Raw genomic sequence first — 22,634 nt, 5'->3', positions numbered from 1 at the left:
GTCACCGGCCTTTCTCAAACCTCTGCTCACACACGCGGATTTTTAACTCTGGGCGTGGAAACTCTTGCTGGCCACCCAGTTGCCGCCCCGCACTCGTTCCACATATTGCCACAAATCACTGTAGACCTCCCACGAGTGCAAATATCAGGAGGTCATGAATAAGGTTAAAAATATTACACTGGCTGATCCAACCTTCCACCTCCCTGGTGGCATTGACGTGCTAATTGGTGGAGCGCTATTTCCACATATTCTTACTCACGAGACCTACTCTCTTGGTCTCAATTTACCTCACGCCCTGGGCACCTGTTTTGGTTTCGTGCTGATGGGGACGGCTCCCTGCACACCACTGACGCAGTCTGTCTCTACTATGGCTGTCTCTCTTCTCTCGACTGCTGAGGTGGACCTCCACGCCTCTCTGCAGCGTTTCTGGACACAAGAGGAACTGCCTGCTCTCAGTAAAAGGTCTGCAGAAGAAACTCAGTGCGATGAATATTTTTCTACCACGCACTCCAGGGACTGTGAGGGTCGATATTTGGTCCGCCTCCCTTTCAAGGACACCAGTACTCATCTGGGAAGTTCCAAAGTTCATGCTGAAAGTGGACTCTATTCACTCGAGCGCAAGCTCCACGCTCCCACTAATGTGGAGTATTATAATTTATATTCTGATCTTATACATGACTATCTCTCTCTAGGCCATATGCAGGGCTGCCCTACTCCTGACTTGAGCACTCCCCACTACTTTCTGCCACACCACGGTGTTTTTAAGGCACAAAGTAGCACCACCAAACTACGCGTCGTTTTTGACGCCAGTGCCAAAACCAGTTCCGGACTCTCTCTCAACGACACTCTGTTGACCGGACCTAAACTGCAAAATAATATTTGTGACATTCTTCTGCGCCTCTGCCTTCAGAACTTAGTGTTCTCTTGTGACATCAGACAGATGTACCGCCAAATCAAGGTGCATCCTGACGATCAACATTTCCAACTGATCTTATGGCGTGATCACCCCACCGACTTGATGTCCACGTTCAAGCTCACGACAGTTACCTACGGCCCCTCCTCCACATCATCATATAATATATTCTGCCTCCGAGACGTGGACGAGAGAACATCTACCAGAGCGACATCGACCACGGATGAAGATGACGGAAGAGGGATCTGCCTCGGCGGTCCCAGTTGGCGGAACCGGTTTACCGGAGCCGCTGGCGACACTACTGGGGACCCGCGCGGCTTGCCAAGCGGACCCCAGCGCTGTCCTGCCCAAATGGCCTTTTAAAAGGCCAACCTACCGCTGGACGTCCCAGCAACACCTTTCCACCCGGGACGGGAGATCAGGGCCCGGGTGAAGTCCGGTATTTTACCGGAGACCTGTTACGCGATGTGCCAGTGTGAGCCCGCCCCGGTCAGCCGACCGGGCCGCGGGATCCCAGCAACCGCACTGCTGCTCAGGGCCAGCACAAACATTCCCACCCGGGACTTGTCAGGGCCCTGAAGTCCGGACTACCCCGGAAAGCTGCCAGGGTGCAGCGACCAAGTGCCAGGGGAACCTGCGCCGGTCTGAGGCCCAAAAAGGCCTTTCTAAAGGCCACCCTACAACTCCGGGGATTTCCACCCCGGTGGCCCAGGCCATGGAGCCAGCTACCCCTGGGGCCAACTCCGGCTCATCAGGCAGGCCGTCCCGCCACGGGTCTGCGGAAGCGGCAAGCGGCTCCAGCTCCGACTCTTCCGCCGAAGAACCGACGGACGGACACCGCTGGCTGGCGAAGACATGGAGGTTGAGCGGGGCCCCCGCATTCCTGGACGTCCCCCGCATCCTGGACGTCCCCAAAGGATGGGCCAGCCATGCTGTTACCATCAAACAGCTGGTTGGGGGGCGACCTGGAAGCAGTCTGCACCGCACGGACTCTGCGGCTGAAGACTAGCACCGTGGCCCACTTCCGACAACTCCAGAGGTATCTGCAAGAACAAAACCTCAAATTCCATACTTTCGCTATGACCACTGAGCGCCTCCTCAGGTGGTCATCAAGGGCTACCATCCACCATGTCGCGTGAGGAAGTAACGGAAGCCTTACATGGAGAAAACCTCGGAATCGTGGGAGACCAAACTTCTGAAAACAAGCCGAGGAAAACCGACCAGCCTGTGGCTCATTACACTCCGCGGAGGAGACGGACTCCGGCCTCCAACTGACGTCTATAGTGTCAGATCACTCTTTTACTGTAGACTGGAGGTCCGGAAATACACCAGGCCTAGTGGACCCCGTCCAATGCCACCGCTGCCAAGGATTTAGACACGCTCCAGTCACTGCCATCGGGAACTTCGGTGTGTCCGCTGTGGTGATGGCCACCCTTCAAGCCTCTGCCTGAAAGAATCCACGACCCCGGCGAGATGCTGCAACTGTGGAGAGGCTCATGCGGCAAACTACAGGGGTTGCTCAAGCTTTAAGAGTGAGAGACAGCTCTCCTATGCTGCCGCTGCAAAGAGGACTCGGAGGCCTGAACCTTCCAGGGCCGAGCCTCCAAAGCCCCGGGAAGCTCCTGACACTGCCCCTGCTGACGACATCGCAGAGCCCTCCACTGACAGCCGAGAAGACGAGGACTTCGAGGTGGTTCGACGTCGCCGACACCGACCTGCTCGGAAGCCGGAAAATCGGAGAGCTCGTCCTGCCGCGAAAGCCCCCATCTCCGAGCCGCGAGACCTTACACGATAAGAGAGCCCGAGGAAAGAAGCCGTACCAGCCCCTGTGAGACCTGAGAGGGAGACCAGCCCTACCCAGGCCCACTCCGAAACCTCGCTTGGAACTGCCAAAGATGGCTGCTAGCGCAGAACCTCAGGCCCAGCCGCCCACACAAAACAACATGCCGAACCTCTCAGCCTGCTGCCCGTATTCCCGAGGAACTCAAGGCAGGGATATAACAGTTTCTCTCCCAGCTGATCAGCATGGTGCGATGATGTCACGCCTCATGGACATGTTGTCCGCCACCATGCATGGGTAAGCTGAGAATCATCAGCTGGAACTCTGATGGGTAGCAGACAAGAGGCTGGAATTCAGCCAACTACTACAGGACTTGGATGTGGACGTCGCCCTTCTCCCAGAGACCCACTTCAGGACGACGGACCGCTTCAGCATCCCCAACTACCAGTGTAACCGCACCGACCGGCAGCTCCAGAACATCCGACGCAGCGAGGCTCGGCGATCCTAGTGCATCGACGAGTGACTCACCGTCTCCTGGCAGCAGTCCCCTGCCCCAGGAATCGAGATCACTCGGGTTGCCGTCCAGTACAGTGGAACTGAACTGGAGATCGCCTCTGTATACAACCCGCCTCAGAGGACCATCCAGCCACGCTGCCCTCGATGCCCTGCTGCGACCTGGCTCCCCTGCACTTGTTGCCGGGGACCTCAACGCCAAGCACCTGGACTGGGATGCCGGGACTCAAACTCCCACCGGCAGAGAACTCCACCGTCTCCTGGAAAACCGCCGCCACATCCAAGTACTGAGTCCCGAAGAACCAACACACTACAGTTACAACGGACGTCATCTTCCAGACATACTGGACATCGGTCTAGCTGGCTCACTTGCCGGCCACATCGAGGTTTTTCGCGGTGTCCGATCTTTCATCGGATCATGTGCCTGTTTTTTTTTGACCTGCCAGACGACGGAGCTATAGCTCGCTCCACCGGCTCGCTCCACCGAAGGTCAACTGGCACACAATACGCGAACTAACCTCGCCAACAGGCATCGACCGCCACCAACACCTGCGAGTCACCGGACCAGCTAGACCGACAAGTACTCTCGACCTGACGACCACCCTCCAGGAAGCTTTGACAGCCTCGTCATCACCTCTCTCCAGGACGGACATCGCACCACCTCTACCTGAGGATTTGAGAGAGGAGATACGTCTTCGACGCAGACTGGCGAAGGGAGTATCAGCAGTCCCGTTGTCCCCACGCCAAGCAGACCTTCAACCGCCAGGCAGGTGCCAGAACATAGGTGGCCCGTCTCCCTGGCATGGGATGACTTCGTGGAGCACCAAGCTGACGGTGGTGTCGGCGGCATCTGGAAACTCTCCAGAGCCCCTCCGAGGGAGAAGAAGACGAGGCGGCCTCTTCACGGCCAGCGTGGTATCGTTCTACTCCCCTGGAGACCGAGCGGAAGCCTTCGCCGACACCATGGAAGACCAATTCTCCCCACACGCAGGACGTCTACGACGAGGACACCTGCGAGATGATCGAGGACTTCCTGGAAGACTACCAACCCGAAGATGACGGCCCGTTGCCACTTGTGACTACTCACGAAGTGCAGGACCACCTTCGCCGCCTTCGCCCGAAGAAGGCCCCCTGGCCCGGACTCCTTGGGGACTCCAGCATTGAAAAATCTGCCGGCTTGGGTGATTATCACGATCACCTGCATCTTTAACTCATGTTTACGCCTGGCCTACTTCCCGACCACCTTGAAGGATGCCAAGGTGATCATGATTCCCAAGCCCGGCAAGGACCCTTCTCTTCCCGGAGAATCACAGGCCAATCTCTCTCCTGCCTGTGCTCTCCAAGATCCTGGAGAGGATCGTCCTGGCAAGGTTCCCCGAGGAGTTCTTAACGTCTATCAGGGCTGAACAGTTCGGATTCCGCTCTGGACACTCCACCACTCTACAGCTCCGCAGAGTATTAAATACCATCACTGGAGCCATGGAGAGGAAGCACCACTCCACTTCGGTCCTGATAGACGTGAGCAAAGCCTTCGACAAGGTATGGCATAAGGACTGCTCTTCAAACTCACCCCGTTGCCTGGCAGGATTTTCAAGCTACTCCGAAGTTATCTCCACTTCCGGACTTTCAGCGTCAGCGTTGACCGATCCACCTCCTCGACCCGCCCAGTGACATCTGGTGTGCCACAGGGATCGGTCCTCGGCCCGATCCTGTACCTGTGGTACACAAATGACTTTCCGGTCGCTCCGAGAGTGCAGCTGTCCCTGTACGCGGACGATGCGCTCCTCACGGCCACGTCTGCCAACCTGAGGATGGCTGATTCTACATCCAGCGGCAACTGCACCTACTGAGCCCTGGTTGACCAAGTGGAGGATTAAGGTCAACGTTTGACAAGTGCGAGGCGATAAACTTCACCAGGAAAAGGCGACAAGCTGACGGACGACACCTGTCACTCAACGGGGACTACATCCCTTGGAAGACGACAGTTAAGTACCTGGGGGTACTTCTGGACTCCAAGCTGACGTTCACTCCCCACGTCAAGAGGACCTGCGGCCAAGCGAAGAAGGGCATCAGCAGCATCGGCCCCCTGCTCAACTCCACGAAGCTACCGACCAGGACGAAAGTCCTGCTATACACGGCTCTAATACGACCAGTGCTCACATACGCGGCCCCAGCATGGGTACTATCCCTCACCTGCAAGTCCGCACGGAGACAGCTGCTCGCAGTCCAGAGCGTCTGCCTCCGGCGGGCCACTGGGTCGCCCTGGTTCGTGAGGAACACCGTGGTCAGGGCTTCGTCCAACGTCCCCTACCATCAGGAGCTTCGTGACGGACTAACATCTAGACTAGAAGAAACCGCAGCATCTTCACCGTGGGAACATCTACTTCAGCTCAGTGCCCAGGAGGTCCCCCAGCTTCGTCTTCCAATGGAAGACTGACAGACATCGGTGACTGCAACAACTACTACACTACACTGGCAACATTACAAAGTACTGACAAGTAGCGAGAGCTACTAGGGCTTTGACCCTTGCAGACACTAAGTAAAAGCCAAATCGCAGAGGCTTAGAAAGACGTGGGGAACAACCCTCCACAGCCACAGCGACTGTACTGTACTGTACCTAACGGCCTGAACTGTTCACCCTACTTGGCCATCAAAACGCTACATCAATTGGCAGAAGACGAAGGTCACCGCTACCCCCATGCTGCTGAGATTCTCAAGCACCAGAGCTACGTCGACGACCTGATCTGCGGAGCTGAGACTGAAGAACTCGCCGCTGAACTTCAAGATCAACTCATCAAACTCCTTCGGCTCGGTGGCTTTGAGCTCCGGAAGTGGGTCTCGAACTCTCCGAGACTTCTGCAACACCTTCCTGAAGATCATTGGGAAATCCCAGTTTTTCTGCAACCCTCTCAGGAGCCTCATTTCTCTATTTTGGGCCTAAAATGGACCCCTCTGACTAACACTTTTACGTTTAATTTTAATTTTTCTTGTGAAAACCCCACTAAGCGTAAAGTGTTAAGTCTCATTTCTCAAGTCTATGACCCCTGTGGTTTTTTGGCGCCTTGTATAATGCTCGCAAAAAATATCATGCAACTCGTATGGATTTCTGGCATAGATTGGGATGATCCGCTCCCTCCAGAAATATACAAAAAATGGCACGCCTTTTTATTTGAACTTAAGCACGTTGCTACTATTACAATTCCTCGTGCTATCCCCTACTCTGCTGCTACTCACTGGAACTTGCACGGTTTCTCTGACGCCTCAGAACTAGGCTATGCTGCTGTAGTCTACATCCGCTCTACCTCCAATGACACGGTGCACGTAAGCCAAGTTATGGCTAAAACTCGCGTCGCTCCTCTCAAAAGAGTGACGCTCCCCCGACTGGCGCTATGCGCAGCTCATCTCCTGGCCCAACTTGTGAAATATTGTGTTACTCAATTAGCTCCCACCCGCAAGTTTGGTTCTATTGTTTGCTGGTGCGACTCTACTGTGACCCTCGCGTGGATCAAAACACCTTCTTATCGCCTCAAAACCTATGTGGCTAGTCGTGTGGCGCAAACTCAAGAGCTTGTGGCTGTGGATTGCTGGCGCTACATACCCAGTGCTTCCAATCCTGCTGAGTGCGCCTCCCGTGGGATCCTTCCCTCTCAATTGGTGGATCATCCCCTTTGGTGGCATGGACCCGACTGGTTGCGTCTCCCCTCCTCGGCCTGGCCAGATACTGATTCCAGCCTTGACTCGGTCTCTCTGGAGGAGCTAAGGGAGCTGAAGCATTCCACTCCTGTCATTGTCTTGGCTACAGCACCGCCTACGTGGGACCTCCTCATCCAGTACTCTTCCTGGAGGAAATTGTTGCACGTGATGGCCTACGTCTTGCGTTTTATCCACAACTGTCGTTCACCAAACCGCCACTTCGGACCTCTCTCCAAGACAGAACGGGACTCCGCCCAGCTGCGAATTTTCAAGACCGTGCAAGAGGAAGCTTTCACTGAAGATCTGGCTCTACTGCGGGACCGAAAGACGTGTTCTACCAGACTTCAACGCCTCGCCCCATTCCAGGGTCCGGATGGACTTCTCCGCGTCGGAGGCAGACTGCGCCACGCTGACCTCCCGCCGAACATGTCTCACCCGTGCATCCTGCCCAAGAAGCACCCTGTCGTGGACCTCCTCATTGACCATGTCCATGTCAAACATCTCCAAGTTGGCGCGCAGCTTACTCTCTCTCTGCTCTCCCAGCAAGTCTGGATCCTCTCTGCACGCAGCGTGGTGAGATCTCGCATTTTTAGATGCCTCACATGTTTTAGAATCGGCCTAAAAATAACGCCCCTCTCATGGGCGACCTCCCCAAAGCTCGCATTACTACAGCCCGAGCTTTACTCTCCACCGGCATGGACTATGGTGGCCCCTTTTTCGCTCAAGGTCCATAATTTACGCTTTGTCCGCATTATCAAGGCCTATATTTGTATTTTTGTTTGTATGGTTACGAAGGCCGTTCACATTGAGATGGTGACGGACCTGTTCACCGAAGCTTTCCTTGCTGCTCTCACTCGCTTCGTTTCTCGTCGTGGCCTGTGCACAGACCTTTATAGTGACTGCGGCACAAACTTCGTAGGTGCTAAAAATGCCCTACACAAAATCCTCACGGCTGACCAGCGCAAAGTCCAAGACTTTGCTGCTGACAGTTCAATTCGATTCCACTTCAACCCTCCTGCTGCTCCCCATCAAGGTGGAATTTGGGAAAGTGCCATCAAGAGTGCTAAACACCATTTAAAACGTGTCATGGGACTCCACATACTAACTTTGTCTCAATTCATGACGCTCACAAGTCAGGTTGAAGCGATGCTCAACTCCCGCCCGCTCACCGGTCTCTCCAGTGATCCCAGTGACCCTCTCCCACTGACGCCTGGACACTTCTTGATCGGCTCTCCTCTGGTTTCCGTGCCTGAAGAGAACTTGCTGGACATACCCACGAACCGCCTTTCTCACTGGCAGCTGGTTCAAGCGCTGCACCAACGTATCTGGAAGCGTTGGCAGCGAGAATATCTCCAGACTTTTCAGCAGCGCCTCAAGTGGAGCATTCCTTCCCGCAACCTCCAACCTGGAGACCTCGTCCTGGTGCATCAGGATACTCCCGCTCTCTCTTGGCCCCTTGCACGGGTCACTGATGTCACTCCAGGACAAGATGGTACAGTTCGAGTGGTACATCTCAAGACCTCAAGTGGAACTCTCACTCGTCCAGTAGTGAAGGTGTTTCTCTTACCTCACCTTTACAATTAATTAACTGTCTCTCTACCACCGCCTATAACCTTTGTAATTTGAGCCTATGTTGCTCTTTCTCTCATTGAATCCCAAGGTGATTCAAGGCGGCCAGTATGTTAAGTATTATTGCGTTAAATAACTTGTTTTTTATTGCCTAATATGAAAAGGCTACTGTTATTGAACAATAATTATGTATATATTTTTTGGGCAATTTATACTCTATATTTGCCTTTATTTTACTAAACTGTATATACTGCATTAATTCTATATCTCTTTCTGCGGCCTAGTGCCTACAATACCATTCCTTACTGGATTAAAATATTCACGTACAGTGACAGACCAATGAACCATTGTTTCACGAATCAGCTGTTTACTGTACACTCACCAACCAATCACAACGGTTGACTTATCAATTGCCCACCTTGCAAGCGACTGCACGCTTGCGCAGTGTACGCTCAGTCCCGCCTGGGGCACTTATATAGCACTCTAGCCACTGCTGACCATACTTACTCAACACGTGACTTTATGCCCCATGTGTTACTCTCTCACTTAAATATTAGTTTATCTCTATTTGTTGTACATTTACATTAACATTAAAGTCAGTGCTCTGGATTGGCAATCTCTACCAGAACGTCTCTGTTCCCGGACACCCGCGTCTACCGTGCTCTACAGGACTGGCCACAGTGTTATGAACTATTCGTTTGCGGTCGTATTGTGCGTGAGTGAATCCGTGAAGGACATCTTCCGTCTTCACGCCTGCCTACAAGACAGCAGCCTATTTCCACACTTCCTGATCACAACCTGGCCCTCAACAACAGCAGACTACGGTTACCCCTCATGAAAACAAAGGTAACTGTTTATTTTCTGTACTTTATTTGAATATGTACTGTTCATAAACTCATTATGTGTAACCTGGTGAACTCTTGTTAAAATCAGTGTGTTCGGCGTCTTCATTGCCTAGTGTGAAGTGGTCCTTCTTAATCGAGCCTCTAAAATCTTATTTCACGGTTCTCGTAACCAAAATCCATTCTTTTCACACAGGTTGCTTCATGCAGCATGTTCATATCTTAAACAATCAATCTATTCTGGTGGATATTTTCTCATAGTTTGGCAGTACAAAAACTGATAGCCGATGCTTCATTTATTAAAGAGAACTTCTGAGTATATTTTAACAAAACTATATTTGTTTTTATTCTCTATTATTATTCTATTAATATAACACTTACAAAAATGTACCTAGACACGTCATGTTTGGATACATTTTCAATGCCATTAATATATTTATAAGATTTTGACGAATGGATCTCATTATAGGTGAATTGGATCTTTCCAGCAATCCTACTTCACTGATTTATACGGTGCAACGCTTGTTCCTGGTTCATTCTTGTGCCAGAGAACAAAACCGTATATGCCAATTTCACTCATGTGTAGTGAATTTTTTTGATTTAGTACTATCAATATAATCATCAAGTTTAATTTCAACTGATATCAAGTCATTACGTTTGAGGATTTCTTTCTATGAGAAAAAGTTGTTTGAGCGATAGGTTATATATTTCAAGATGCTTTATTCGGTTTTTATGATGCGACCACCAAACTTGTGGAAATTTATCTCATTGTACTTTATGTAAATGTTAAGTGATAACATATTTTATTATTCTTAGAATTGCAATATAAGTGTAAATACTAATAAATAAATTGTATATGACGAGGGTGTTCTGGAATACATTCGACATAACTCTTGAACGGTATAAGAAGATACCTATAAGGAGGGTCTACAAACTTCTTTTATTTGAGTTCTTATATGTAGTCAGAGTCCTTGGTATTTCTTCAGTACTCTAGGATTTTACCCTTCCTCTACTGTTTCCTATCTTCCCTCTGAGATACTTTTCTTCTTTCTCATTGTCAATTCTAGAAATCTTTACAAAAGGAATAATACATTTTTTATCAGTGGATACAGTCGTTTTAGTAGTATGTACACTCAACTAAAGCTTATTAATGGGATGCTATATCCTAAAAGAGCCTTGTTCTATACTTTCATGCCATATTCTATGCAATGAAAGTACTTACAACCTATGCAATCTTGGCAGTTGGAAGTTCGGTATTCGGATCCTGGTTTAAATTTAGTGATATCAATAGTGGCGGAATGTTTCATTGAACCGAAGATATATAAATCCAAAATATTCAATTTAAATCTTTTTCATTTGATAGTTTACTGGTGAAGAGGAAGTTAGAGTAACATGTTAGTTGGCAGTTTTCAATTGACATTATTAGAAACACTGTATTATAATTAGGTAACGGCAGACCTCTCTCGAAAGAGAGGTTGGGTATTGTTTCCCTGAGAGAATGAAACTCAACCCATTTAAGATAAAACCAGATGCAGTCCAGTGAAGGATCCAGTGGCTCCTCTAAAGCAAGTTCGGAAGATGCCGTGGATGGGGATGAGCGTAGGCAGCTAGGTATCGAAATTACCTTGTATGCCACCGCAGCACAAAGCTGCTAATTTTTACACTGGCCATTGACAAATGAAATATACTAGCGTTGGCTTCCTCATGTCATCGTTATGTTTACAGCAATGTTACTATATTAATAACCACCTTTCCATAGCTTCTTAATGGACACTGTATTGTGTTGTAAGGGTCCCTTACAGTGTTCTATTTACGAGAAATTTGGAAATTCTGGGATAAATTAAATGTTTTCAAATTGGGCAATCAATTACCTATTCAAGAAAATTATATTCCTAGATGTTTGTTATATAGATACGAAATGGTTGTAAAAATGTTATACTTTCTATAGCGCAATTTAAATTATAATCTCTTAAATGAAAACATGTGTAATAGATGAAATACGCAGTTAATTACAATTTGTTATTTTTATATTTGTAATCAAACCATTTTGAGATTATTTGGCTACACAAGCATCCTATATTAGAATGTACTTATTAAATATTTATCAATCAAGTCTAACATGTTCTGCAGTTCTGAACAATATATTTGCATGCATTGAAAGTGATAGACAATGTCAGATATTAATTTAATATAAAGTAGATAAACGCCTCTACAGTATATGTCTGTAGTGCAGCTAATAAAGTTCATTTAATGAATAAAATGCTAAAAAATTCAATTAAAAAATGTAAATTGTATAAACTATTTTCTATTTTGGCTGACTACAATTTGGTTATTGTTTTGAACGGTTTGAAAATAGTTTGTGGGTAAATGGTTCATCAAGTAGAATGACAATTTTTGTATTAAAATTATTAATTCTATTTAAAAATATCACAATTATAATACTTTGCATAACATGTATCCCTTTATAGTGCTACTACTCAGTTCGTGTGATGAACTTTATATACGAGTACATGTATATATTATTTACAATGTATAAAGTGTTGCTCATGTGTTCTAATACAACCCACTACAAATATGGTTTGCAGATAATTTGGTCGTATTTAAAAGTTTTTAAGTACTACCATGTGAATACACATAAAATCACGAACGGAACAGTTTTGCATGAGTTAACTAATAATATTATTGGCGCACAACCTCTTATGACAATCTCAATATAAATGTTTCAATGCTTTTCAAATATTTTAATAAACAAGAAAATAGTAACGAATTTTTGAAGAATGTTACATTTTTGTTTCATAAAACCATTCTCCTACTTCATCACACTGTATTGTTGCGAAAATATATATTTTGCATCTTCAACTGTACAACAAATAATTTAAAGTAAATGACATATACTGTGACTGATCGCCAAAAATCAAACTTATATAAAATAATAAGATTTCGGAAATTTCCCATCGTTATATGTTACAAAATGTATAACAAAATTAAGTTTACATTTTCGAGGAGTGACAACCCATATGCCTGTCTGGGCTTAAAGCTAGAGGTTTTAAGAACTTTTTTATTAATTAAATGTATTACTCCAGACCAAGAGGGTTCATTTTAATCCTCGAAACTTAGTGTTATATATTTTGTTACATATAACGACAACAAATGTCCGAAATACTATTATCCTTTCAAACCTTACATAGTTTTCAATATCAAACTTTAAAAGAGGAAACCCATATTTAGTTTATACCAATAAAATAGTAATTTGATACAGCGTAGTGTGTAACTGAACACTTACAACTACATTGGTTCATGTATTTAGGCCCCATATTATTTAAAAATATTATAATGGATCGTAATCCATCTCATTGGAGGGTATGAGGGTATTGTGGGTGTAAACCTCAGAACAGTAAATACGAGCAGAGTGGGCATACACGCTGTTTAAGTGATGTCTGTTGCCAGACCAAGATGGTTGCCCCTCCATTGTCGATCCTCAAGTGTGTAATCTACGATACGTAAAAATTAAATTAATTTACGAAATGCATAAATCAGGCCAATTAAGGGAAATTATGAATAAATTGACGAAGAATACTATGTGGATTGGTAATAGAATTTATTTAATTCATCATTACTTCAACATGATGTTTAGGATAATTGTTTTATATATTATTCCTTAATTACGTACAGAAACTACTTTGACATAATATTGCGTGGTCTCAATGGTTTAAAAACAGTTCTTTAAACAAGGAACAAAATAATACATACTAAATTGTGTCGTTTGGGGACAGTGATGTACATACATGGAAGGGATAGCTTTTCACTGCTGTATATTTAGTTAAACAGTATCAACAAAATTCTTACCAATAAACTTCATTGATCATACAAAATATAAAAAAAAATCATCTATACAATATAAACCTTACATAGAATTATTTACCGTATTGCAAAGTAATATAATTTATGACAAAATGCACCCTACAGTTTAGGACTCAAACAAATCCTGTTATTATATAAATTTGTATTTTTTTGTAGCATTATTCAAAAAGGGAGGTCTGAAAGAGTTGCAGTACGATAGACAAATACATAATAAAGGAGGAAAGGAGTAACGACCAAGAAAAGTGTGAACAATTGAAGTGCATACTCATGAAAGTCTTTAGAAACGAGGGTATACATAATTTAACCGTATACTTCCAGCCATGTAGAGGCACGCACTTCGCTTCCAAACTTCACGGAGTGTTGTTCGTGACATAGTACTCATGCCTTACAATTATATTTCTTGTGTTTTTAGAATTTCTCATGATTTTTTTAGTATTTCAACTAGCGCACTCTGATTTACTTCCTACGAAAAGTGCTTAAACATATAGTTAACTGCCTGTTACTTCATTAAATAGAATTTGACTTTTTTGACGAGTCTCTCATGCAGAAAGTGCTCGCTATAAATTAAGCAATAGATCTTTTAAGATACTATAAATCTCATTAAATAGTTCTAACCTACATTTTATGGAGTAAATGTTTTTACTGGTATGAAATTAATTTAATTACGGCTTTTAAATATTACGGAAGTGTTTATTTCAACCATAAATGTTTAGATTGTGAAAAAGTATTGGATATCAAGTAAAACATATAATTGCTAGCAAGAAAATGTTTTGTTGTCATCAGCAGTAAAAATTATGATAACTGAATACGATAATATGGCTAATATCATAAGCTACATAAATCGAAACTGGAGTTAACATACATTATGATATTAAAATGTATTATAATACTACCATTACTAACTCTTATAATTAAATTTTAGTAAAAAAAGTTAAAGGAAACAAGGTCGATCCCCTGAATTAGGAAATGCCTTACCAGGTTTTGGTACCACATACTTCAAAACAGAGTTTCTGCCTCTGAGATTGCACTTGAGTACATTTTATACGGTGTTTCCGATTTCCAATTGTCAAATCCCTTGACGCACCGTGAGTACTGTTATTGCACTTCTGAACGGCTAACTGCTCCAACATTGCTGTCTATTTTGACCAGTAAGAGGCCCAGTAGGCGACTTTATTAGTTTCTTCTTCGATTTTCACAACATAATTACAATTCCACGCCTTGTACTGGTCAGGCGAGTAATTAAAATAAGCACTTCTTATGAGCCTAGAGGATCTTTCATTGCGTGTCACTCCAGTGTTGTCTTGTGCCCATATGAAAAAATATGATTTTTCCTTTCGATGATATTTACGTTCTATTGAAAATGTCATGCATTTCCGAACTATGCACAGTAGAGCTCCGCGATTTTCGAATCCTCGGAAAGTTTCTTTTTCGGGCTGTGCTGCACACTAGGGTATAAACTGCCGTTTCAAATATGCTGAAGCATAACTATGCACACATTCCTCGAGTGTTAAGTGTTAAATTGCACTTTTAGGATTTGTATCCAGTGTCCAGTGTATACCATGTTGTGGAGTTGGCCTAAAGCGAGTCGTCCACTTATCACTTCAATCTGTTTTAGATCTGAGATTTAAAACTTCTGAAATCTGCTCTCAAAGAATGTTCAATTAATTGGTATATATATGGTAGGTTATCTTATTTCTTATTATATACATATTCTTTCCCAGTAGCTTTCCTCTCGCAATACTCTCCACATATACAGTAAGAGGAGTTATATTGCGTAAGCCTGATGACCTTCCACGATTTCTCTTATTAATGAGTGATAGCAGTTCTCACTTGATAGCATAGACCCATTTTGAGAATTGTGGAATCAAAATAAATTTGAAGGCAATACTGTTACGAAATGGGCCGACCCCACCCCACTTTACCACTGGCTTTGCTTGCTATAATTGTTAAGCTTGGCTGTATATATTAAGGTAGATTTTTAGGTATAGTACATAGGTGAAAAGTTTCGTTGCTTTATCTGCAATAGTTAAAAAAATAAAATGCCGTTCCCGGACTTTTTGTAGACTCTGTATATATTTATAATGTAATTCCCTTCAAACTCTTAAGAATTAAGAACATTCTGAAATAACAGCAAATTCCAAAGACCTCCGAATCAGAGAGCAAAGAAAAAGCTTAAAATGAACTCTTTACATCGTTTTGACATCAGAGACATCTAGATTACAAAATATAAATATAATATAATAATCCAGGTGAAGAGGATCTCTCCAGACGAAAATAACTCCAGATTCCAGGAGTCAGGTCGGTGACAGCGTTGGACTACAGACTCTGCCCTAACAGGAAGGAGATCTGGAGCTAAACTCAACATTCACATTGAATCAATCCTTCCCACCACAGATACGTTATGTGAATATATTATTGTTTACACATATACGACGAGAAAAATACATGAGCGCTTTGGAAAAACTGATGTAACCATATTTAACTTCTTATAAAAACTACCTACACATTTAAAACGTATACAAAGTATAAGGAATATTATAACTAATACTTGTCTAGTGTATCCTTGTTGTTTTAAATCTTTAACCCTTCATCACTATTTGATGAAACCATGACTCATTAATCCCTAATGATTTTTAAACATTTCAACATATGGAGCGTCTATTAAGTCTAGTACTTCTTTTGGGAGATGTCTATTGTAACCGTTGTTAAGAGGATCCGATGTAATGAACATCATTAAGAAAACGTCTTCCTTACACTTCATCCTCGAACACTTCCTGAAATGGGATTATTTACAACGCTTGAAGACTTCTGGCTACTTAAGCCTTTTTCTGTCATTTGCCTGATGGGAAACAGGCAGCAGCGACAACTTCATAGCCATGGGTGAGCAGTTTGTGAAGAGTTGGGCCCATATTGTAAGGAATGTAGTTTTACAAACAATTTTGCTGTGTTAGTGCAGGATGTACTTAACTATCCAGTTCAGCTCATTGATAATGCAACAAAAACTAGATGTATACTTGTAGTAATCCATTGTTTATCTAAACCTGTTATTTGAGATGAAAAATACAGCGTTTGTAGAAAAGCGCTAAGCTGAGTTGCCATTATTTAGATTCCCTGATCCAGACTTTGGTCGATCAGCCCTATTTTATTACTGAAATACTTCGAAATTTGAGTTTGAAATCTTGTAACCAGTTATTTCCATTTGGTGATTTGGAGCTAATATGGAACCGACACTGCACAGATTTTATCCAGCAGTGTAATTTGATAAGTAACATTTTTCAATGGGCAGATTATTGATTATTCTGCCTTATAATAGTTAAATTCTTCATATTTATCCTCAGCAATACAACTCATGTACTCTATTTGTAATGTACTCTATTTGCATAATTCGTAGTAAAACTTAATTCATAATACGTTATTCATAAATTGATACAAACCCCATCATGAACTTCATCGCATATAGATATTAAATTTCACATTTCCTAGTCTACTCAAACATTTCCTCTCAAAGAATTTTCTGTCGGCCCTGTTAATATTTTTAATGGATGACACCATCTAGTTGACGATGCTCTAGGATTCTGCCATACTATAAGAACATTTAAATACTCATTAATAAAAAAATATGAGGTGCGAGATATGTAAATAAACACATTATAGTCGGTGTCGTCTGCTCCAACAAAAGTCTGTATATATGGAGTTGGCGGAAACTTCCATCAAAATCCCACTTTAACAAATCTTTTAGCTTCCAAAGTTTTAGTATAGTATTAATTTCTTTTTGAACAGTTAAAAGCTTGGCCGCTTGGTCTAATAGAGCTTGCAGTGTCATCTTTGCAGAAGTGTCTGCAACTGCTCTCTTGTCTCTATCAGGATATTAGTCCTTTTTGTCAGAGGTATCACTTTTTATGAAGGGCACTTTTATAGATCATTTGCTCTCATAATATTATACTGGTGAGTATAAAGTCTTGCCTCAACGACAACCGCAGGAAGAGCTTCTTCATCAGACCTTATTCGTTGCTTGTATATTTCTTGCGTTTCATAAGCTTTTAGTATTTTTTTCTGCAAGTTGAGGGGTATCAAAATTGTGTACTAAACGTTTTGAAGCGGTATTATGTTCTTGTTCACGTTTCATTTTAGTTGCAAAGATTAAAACTCCTGTAACGAATTAGTGTTACAAAGCTCTTCCGTTTTTGCGCGTTTTTATCTCTCTGACCCGTCCTCAAACGGCAGGGAAGGATTTTTTCAAATTAAACCAACTGTTCAAACGTTCTAGACCTTATGCAATCTTCTAGCCAATGTTTATAATTTTATAATAATGTAGCCTCCATTCGATTAGCCTTTTGCCACTTGTCTCTGAATCGGGATGTAAGATGGGTAATTTGTTTAAGTAGATCACTTTCATGTTCCTGTAGACAATGAGTTGAGTATTCAGATGATTTTTTTCAAAGAAATAATCTTTTACTCTGAATCAGTATTATTATAAATCTTCATTAAACTGTACAAAACTGTTTTTTCATTATTAAGGTATTTGAGGTTAATCATGTAACAACATGTCCTCACTAAATGGAATCTATAATACGACACCCCATTAAGGAAGATAAAATTTAAAGTGGAATCTAACAATAGTGCATCAATTAAATGTAGCTTTCATATAATATTAAGCAAAAGGTTACTCTGACAGTTTTAAAAATAATACATACATTAAAAACCATAACTAGGATTAAAAAGTATTATTGAAGTAATGTTTTTACTTTCATACTGCTATTACTCTCATGAGTGTTTTGTTTAATATTAAAAGCAAATGCGTTTAGATACGATATTGGTTGTCTTAAAATGCTTCCCCCTCATTATATTTTATACAATTAATTATTTGAGAGTATGTAATATTAGCTGGGAACGTTTAGAACGCTCCCCTCTACTAGGGGCCACTTGTGCGAGAGCGTGCACAATTTTAAAATGTGAATTTTCGTTAGGTGAGGTTATTATATATTCGAAAACAATCTTTAAAGGTTTAAAATGATATAGTGAGGTGCTCAGATTATTATTATGCCCCTCATATAATAAAACATATAATATTTTATTATTGTTATTTATATAATAGTAGACAATCGTTGATTTTCCATCGAATTAAGTGATAAACGAGTATAAAACACCACAAATCGGTAGTAATTTGTAATAAAGAATTATAGAATTTTAAAAATGCGATGAGTATTATAGAAGGAAGTCAAAATCAAATTAACAATTGTAAAGTCATATTTAAAAACGTAATGTCCGTTTTGGGTAAATAAAGGTAGTAAATAAATTCATATATTTTCTTAAATGACATACATCTCTATATAAAACCATATACAAAACTTGGTAGGCCGGTGGCAACGTGGGGCGACCAACTAGACCCTTAGTGATATTTAGTTTTGATGTGGAAAAAGAAGTAATTAGCTTTTAAAAAATATAATAATTCTTTTGGTAATCTAGGCACTATAATACGTTAAGAAATACGTAGAGATTAAATATACATGGTATTAAAATTTGTATACTAAACACAATGGTAACTGCAATGTTTTATACTTGTAGAACAGTTATGATTAAATGAGCCGCTATCACTAGACGGTCTCTTTCACTGATTTCTAGTGAGCCCTGACACCAAACTAGATGGAATTTCCCACTCCGAGGGTCAGAATGGTAAGTGGGAGCTTGTAATGATAAGGTAAACCAAGGTTGAATTTACCCTAGGCATATTACTCTTGAGAATTTCTACCAGCTAGTGTGTAGATTTGCCATATTGTGCAACATCTTGAGCTTTCTTGGCTGCCTCAGAGAAATAGCTCTCATTATTCTGTTAAATAAATGTTATCAAGGTTCTTGTTGCTTCTTGTTAAATTAAAAAAACACTGTTTTTAGGATTTATACAACTTTCAAATGAGCTTAAGATTTTGCAACTCTTTCGAGTCTTACGAAGAAGATACCAAACTTATAAGTTCTTCCTCTTTTAATAGACTGGATAGACCACTGCGTATACCTTCGGAGTTTCTGTAAACAGCACTCATTTATTTGAAACGCCTAACATTAACTTAGGTGTTATTTCAAGAAATGAAAAGTCAACTTGTGAGGCTTGTTCAATTCCGTTCTCAATCCTGAAATATTCACACGTTCACTTAAAGCAGGTATCAGTTTATTATTTCCAACTGTTGCAATTTCACGTTAATTATTACTACGTAGATAAGTAACATCTTTCCCCTTAAAGTTGTATGCCAGTTGTTTTACTACAGAATTCGTCACTGATCCATATCTTATTCAATTTTTGATAACGAATTAGTATTTAGTATTGCTGAATCATAATTAGTATTTTTTATATTTGTGAAAGAAAGTAATTTTATATCTAAGTTGAGGCATTAATGGTAGTTTCTATTTAAAATTACTTATCAACCACTAATTAATATACTTTTCTCGAATTTTGCTTGAATATCAAACACCGCAATCTGCTGCTAACTTGTATGTAAATCAATATCCTGTATTAACGAAATGTCTATACGCCTTGCCAAATGTTTGACAGAAAACAGTTTTACTTGTGCCTACATTCTCTTTTAGGCCTCTTATAATTACACTTATCTTTTCGATTCCCTCATAATTTTGTTTTAAGCAATATTAAAATATTTGATATGGTTAAAATAAATAACCGGATATGGGATTGGATAAACGATCTGACATACAGCTTGATTTTTTGAATTTTTTAAACTTTATATTTAAAGCAAAACTGGCAAAGCGATTCAGGACTACATTCCAACAAAACTTTAGAGAATGCTTTAGGTTTTCTTTATTTCTGATAATTATGTATTATTATCTCAGTAATTGGAAATATCTCTGCAAAAGGATTCTTTGATTGCAACAGTTTTGTTGATTTTAATTAGTTATTTGAAGTAGTCCCTGTTAACTTTGGTTCGTTACGTTCTTTCTAGCGTTTGTTAGTGTAAAGAGAAATTGGCAAAAACCTTTAAATGAAGAGAAAGTTCAACGCGTACTAAAACGCTTTACAGATGGTAAGAAGGAGAGAGAGAGTGCAGCTACGGACTTTGGAAGTACTAGGTTTGAGTATATCATAGATCTTGAAGTTCTCAGTTTTTTCCACCTGGTGGCTAATATAAAATACAGTAAAATAACATAACAGTAATTGTAGCGTTTATAAGTGAAGTGTACAATTTATAATTACCAGAATCAAATTATCAGCAAAAACATTTTATACTCATCTTCAAGATTGAATTTCTTTCCAAATAATTAATTTTATTTTCCTCCCTATTAGCATACTAAAAGATTTAAATTTAATTCAAATATTTCATGTTAATAAGGAAGATCATTGTGTATATATATTATATATTTTGTAAACCTCCTTGTTTACATTTTAATCATCACTTTTAAAGAGATTTGAATGGATTGCCTGATTAATACTTAAACATTTGCCATGGTACTGGTGTAGGTGGTTTCTTTTTCATTTAAACGAGTGGCGCTCGACTTTAGCAAATTTAATGTCGTGTTTCTTTATTTTAAATGTTTAACGTATCATTAAAAATCTGCAATTCTAAAAATTCTGCAATCCTACAGTTTGAGCAGACGGTTTGAAATACATTATGTAACTAATAAGGGTAATAGATAAAAGTTTCCTAAAAGTAATGTTTTTATTTAAATTACAATAAACAATGATGGCACATTTCTACTGTCACTTTCAGTTATATATTTTAAGATGAAAATTCTGGAATTATGAAATGTTGTACGTTTTATGCGTTTTATAATGCTCAGTGACTCTTGAATCTTTATGCACCTTTTCAACCTCAAGCGGCACCTATGACTGCTAAGGGTAAGATAGAAACAGCTGCAGATCTTGAGAAGAGAAAAAAATAAGTAGGTGCCCTATTACACGACCTGTTATGAAGGAGATTCGGAGTGACCATACTCAAAATATGTCCATAAAAAGTAGTCAAAGCCAGTATAACAATATATATATATATATATATATATATATATATATATATATATATTATAATCTAACTTCTTATATTGTGTATTACATTCGTTATCCCATACCGAATAAGGAATGTTTATTTCATGAAGAAGTCAGTGGTGGTTATCCAATTTTATTTCATAATCTGTTTTTCTTTAACCCCTATTCATTTTGTATCAGATCTCGTCTTTGTCGGGAATAAATATAAAATGAAGGTGACGAGAAGACGGAAAAGACTGTCATAGAACATAATTCTAAATTGTTTTTTGTATACTCATTTGTTTTATCAACTCAAGATCATCTGAATTCCGCAAATCAGAATAAAAAAATCTACAACATAGTAGATTATAATGTGAGACCAAATATGCGCGACCCAGTTATTCCATAGTTTAATCTTGATTAACTTCAATCATGTCAGGAGGAATTTGTTTTATCGCCCTTGTCCTTGTTTAGTGATCGGTCAACTTTGATCACTCGTCACATACGACGAACGCTACAATTTCGGTTCTGTGTTATAGCGATCTCATTTAACAACATCCCGTCCACACAATCGGTATATACATTGTGTGACCGATTGTGTTTTCCTTAGATATTTTCAGAAATTAATGATCCACTATCTTAAATTTGTTAACATTGCGCAGGCTCTTCACCAAATTAACGAGGAATACGTACTCTTATTTAATCATTATTAGGCTCTATGTATTCACTTTACCTCATCTGCACATGTTGTGCTTTAGGCTGTGATGGAGACCAGTCTGTTTTGGGATCCTAGCACTAGCCCAACTATTTATGAGTGACTTTGGCCAGAATTTTTGTTACATTCACTCATGTTAACAATATTCTCGAACAAATCTGATCCAATTGCTTTCTCTGAGATTAAAAAGTTGTTTTCAGTATATTTATCATTAAAACGTGTTTTTCGTCATTTTTACACAATCAGTCTTTACAAATCTTTATTTTCTCAATATCTGCTGGGAAGGAGTATTCGTCAAAGGACGTATACATTTTTTTATCAGTATTTGGTTCGTAAAATGGACTTCTTGGAACCAGGCGCGCACCCACGGGGAGGCTAAAGGAGATGTAGCCCCCCCCTCAAGAGAAAGATTTCATTGCAGCTCAGAAAACACACCAGAGATAAAATGTTCTCCAGGGAAAAATTGAAACCCTAGCACCAAAACTAAGAAACAAAAACGCAAACCGATATGTCCAACCAGATGGGTTCAAAGGCATGATGCTGTCCTCGTCATGAAGGAGCTGTACAACCTTAATATATCATCCTTAGAAGAATTCAAGTGTTGGGATGATAAGGACACACTTCAGGAGCCAATGTCCTTTTAACAGCTATATGTCAGTCAGAGTATATTGTAGGTCTAGTATCAGCGGAAAAGCTACTCAGCTACGCTTTGATATTGTGTCAAAATTACATTCTGGGCTGCTTTAAACTATGCTGACTATGTACTTTAGAGTCTGAAGTCACTA

The sequence above is a fragment of the Homalodisca vitripennis genome, chromosome X (genome assembly GCF_021130785.1).
Source record: "Homalodisca vitripennis isolate AUS2020 chromosome X, UT_GWSS_2.1, whole genome shotgun sequence".
NCBI lineage: Eukaryota > Metazoa > Arthropoda > Insecta > Hemiptera > Cicadellidae > Homalodisca > Homalodisca vitripennis.
Note: the sequence above shows the minus strand (reverse complement) of the source record.